The sequence below is a fragment of the Psittacula echo genome (genome assembly GCF_963264785.1).
Source record: "Psittacula echo genome assembly, contig: SCAFFOLD_33, whole genome shotgun sequence".
NCBI lineage: Eukaryota > Metazoa > Chordata > Aves > Psittaciformes > Psittacidae > Psittacula > Psittacula echo.
The window spans coordinates 1,420,923-1,424,513 of NW_027664160.1; the positions used below are offsets into that span (position 1 = coordinate 1,420,923).

Genomic DNA, 3,591 nt, shown 5'->3' on the forward strand with positions numbered 1-3,591 from the left:
AAATCAGCTTTCTGGCTGCTCCAGCTCTGGGATGGCTGCTCTGTGCCTGGAGCAGGAAGAGCTCTTGAGGAGCCCAAGGGCCGGGGCTGTTGTGCTGGTGTGGGGAGATGGGATGGCATGGGGGGGCTGCAGAGCTCTCAGAGTGTCCTGGGCAGGAGAGCAGGGGACACAGGTGCCTCCTTTTCCTTTTGTCCTGCACGTTCACCCCTCTGCGGGGCTGGCTCCTCACGGCCCCCCAGGAGCTGCTGTGCCCTGCACAGGGGCTGAGGCTGTGTGCGACTGCCCAGAGCACCCTGCAGGGGCTCTGCTGTGGGACCAGCCCTGACCGCACTGTGCTGGGGAGAGGGCATTGGTGCTGCAGAGAGGCAGGGGAGGTGGGAGAGCTTGGAGGGATCTGGGCTGGGCTGGGCAGTACCTGGGAGAGGACAACATCAGTGTCTGTGACGTACTGCATGGCCATGGCGGGGGAGGGCTCACACCAGAGTGCTGTGGTGCAGAATGAGAATGGGATGGGCTCTGGGAGCACTGAGAGGGAGCAGAGCTGGGCCCAGAGCAGCAGCTCCTGGCAGGGACAGCTCCAGGCGGCAGAGACATGGGCAGGGAGTGGGGGGAAAGTGCAGCCCAGGCCTGGGGAGGGTGCGTTCAGGCAGCTCTCTTGGTGTCTGGCACTGGAGGTGGCTGCTGACCATGCTCTGCTGGGCACAGTCCTTTGCTTCTCCCCATGAGTGTTCCGTGATCTGCCCTTTGAAACTGTGCTCCCCTGCTCTCAGCACAGGACAGATGTTTGTGGGGGATTGAAGATCAATTTGTGTGTGAAGGCATCTCACAGGCAGCGCAAGTGTAAGCGGAGGAAAAATGGGAAAGGACTGATGGACACTGCAGCTCTCCTGGCTGTGCACTAAGCTGCAAAGAGCTGAGACCTTTTGCCTGATTCAATGCTCTTCTGATTGTACCTAGGAAGAAGCCTCAGCAGTTAATGACATCACTGGTGATAACGCTGAGCCTCTCCTCTCCGATTATAATGTGCTCAGAGTCGTGAGTGCGTAAATTGAACCTCTGTATCTGACATCCCTCCTGTCCTAACCTGTCACTGCCTTTTTCTCCTGTGACAGTGCCTCATGCCCAGAGGCAGCAGATGTCCAACGGCATCTCCATCACCCGCTTCCTCCTCCTGCCATTCGCAGACAGGCGGGAGCTGCAGCTCTGGCACTTCTGGCTCTTCCTGGGCATCTTCCTGGCTGCGCTCCTGGGCAACGGCCTCATCATCACCAGCACAGCCTGCGACCAGCACCTCCACACCCCCATGTACTTCTTCCTCCTCAACCTCTCCCTGCTGGACCTGGGCTGCATCTCCACCACTGTCTCCAAATCCATGGCCAATTCCCTGTGGGACACCAGGGCCATCTCCTACACAGGTTGTGCTGCACAGCTCTTTTTCTTTCTCTTTTTCATGTCAGCAGAGTATTTCCTCCTCACTCTCATGTCCTATGACCGCTACGTGGCCATCTGCAAGCCCCTGCACTACGGGAGCCTCCTGGGCAGCAGAGCTTGTGTCCACATGGCAGCAGCTGCCTGGGGCGCTGGGTTTCTCTATGCTCTGCTGCACACAGCCAATACATTTTCACTGCCCCTCTGCCGAGGCAATGCTGTGGAGCAGTTCTTCTGTGAAATCCCCCAGATCCTCAAGCTCTCCTGCTCACATTCCTACCTCAGCAGAGTTGGGCTTCTTGTGATTGGAGCCTGTGTAACATTTGGCTGTTTTGCTTTCATTGTGGGGTCTTATGTGCAGGTCTTCAAGGCTGTGCTGAGGATCCCCTCTGAGCAGGGCCGTCACAAAGCCTTTTCCACGTGCCTCCCTCACCTGGACGTGCTCTCCCTCTTTGTCAGCACTGGCACAGTTGCCTACCTGAAGCCCCCCCCCCATCTCGTCCCCATCCCTAAATCTGGTGGTGTCAGTGCTGTACTGGGTGGTGCCTCCAGCAGTGAACCCCCTCATCTACAGCCTGAGGAACCAGGAGCTGAAGGATGCTGTGAGGAAGCTGGTGACTGGATGTCGTTCAACAGCCATACACTGTCGCCTTGATCCTGGAAAGAGCTCCCAGTGTAGGTCATGACAGGCCAAGTCTGTCTTTCCTGCTTTACAGTTAGGTTTTTTTTCCACTTACGATGTTGCTGTCTTCAAAGACATGTCAGTTTTTAATGCTTGCTACTTTAGCATGTACTTACCTTGTCTGACTCACAGAATTTTTGTCAATGGAGGTCTCTCATTTTATTTATGTAAAATAAATGATCCTGCAGCAACTTCTTCTCTGTGGTATGTCCTCAGATGGCAGGAAGGAAGGGGAATGAAATCAACTTTCTGGCTGCTCCGGCTCTGGGATGGCTGCTCTGTGCCTGGAGCAGGAAGAGCTCTTGAGGAGCCCAAGGGCCGGGGCTGTTGTGCTGATGTGGGGAGATGGGATGGCATGGGGGGGCTGCAGAGCTCTCAGAGTGTCCTGGGCAGGAGAGCAGGGGACACAGGTGCCTCCTTTTCCTTTTGTCCTGCACGTTCACCCCTCTGCGGGGCTGGCTCCTCACGGCCCCCCAGGAGCTGCTGTGCCCTGCACAGGGGCTGAGGCTGTGTGCGACTGCCCAGAGCACCCTGCAGGGGCTCTGCTGTGGGACCAGCCCCGACCGCACTGTGCTGGGGAGAGGGCATTGGTGCTGCAGAGAGGCAGGGGAGGTGGGAGAGCTTGGAGGGATCTGGGCTGGGCTGGGCAGTACCTGGGAGAGGACAACATCAGTGTCTGTGACGTACTGCATGGCCATGGCGGGGGAGGGCTCACACCAGAGTGCTGTGGTGCAGAATGAGGGCTTGTGGAAAGGATCTCAGACCTGCAAGTGCAGGACAGAGGAGGCTGGTCTGTGCCCTTGGTGGCAGGAGCAGACGAGGAAGCAGTCGCAGGTCCATCGCCACCACCCATCCATTGCCCATCTCTCTCTGGCCATTGACAGTCCTGGCCGCTCACCCCAGTTTATGGGTGAGGTTTGCTGTGGGGCCATTTCCATCCTCCTGCTGGCATCAGAGCTTGGGTCAGGGCAATGGCCAGCCCTGCCTGGCCTCTTTCCTGGCCAGACCATGGCAGACCCTAGAGCAGGGCTGTCTGTGAAGCCCCACAGGGGAAATGGGCTCTCCTGGACCTTGGAGAGGCTGCCCAGCAGGGAGGCAATGGGGTGACAACACATCAAGGACTGCTGTGGGCACTATGTCAGAGGTCCGGAAAAGCAACTGTCAAGGGCTAACTGCAAGCAGAGGTACAGACAAGGGGTTTCTATGCATTGCCATTGCTGTGCAGGTGTGACTTTGGGAAAGGCAGAGCTCACCTGGAGCTGGTGGCTGCAAGAGAAGTCAAGAGAAAGAAGAGCTTCAATTGCTGTGTTAGAGACTGTCATGGTTTAAGCCCAGGCCATAAATTAGAACCACGCAGTCTACTTCCCCCACACACACACTTTCTTCCCCCTGCTCCTGGAGGGACGGGGAGGAGAATCAGAAGAATGAAACTCTCACGGTTTGAGATAAGAACAGTTTAGTAACTAAGGTATAACACAAAT

At 56.9% G+C, this 3,591-nt stretch overlaps 1 pseudogene across 1 annotated transcript; it reads left to right on the forward strand.

Annotated features, from left to right (window-relative positions):
• The first annotated feature begins 1,135 nt into the window (after positions 1-1,135).
• On the forward strand, positions 1,136-2,114 carry LOC308232744 (olfactory receptor 14A16-like; annotated as a pseudogene). The gene has a single exon. The product of its transcript is annotated as an olfactory receptor 14A16-like (transcript).
• The last annotated feature ends 1,477 nt before the right edge of the window (positions 2,115-3,591 follow it).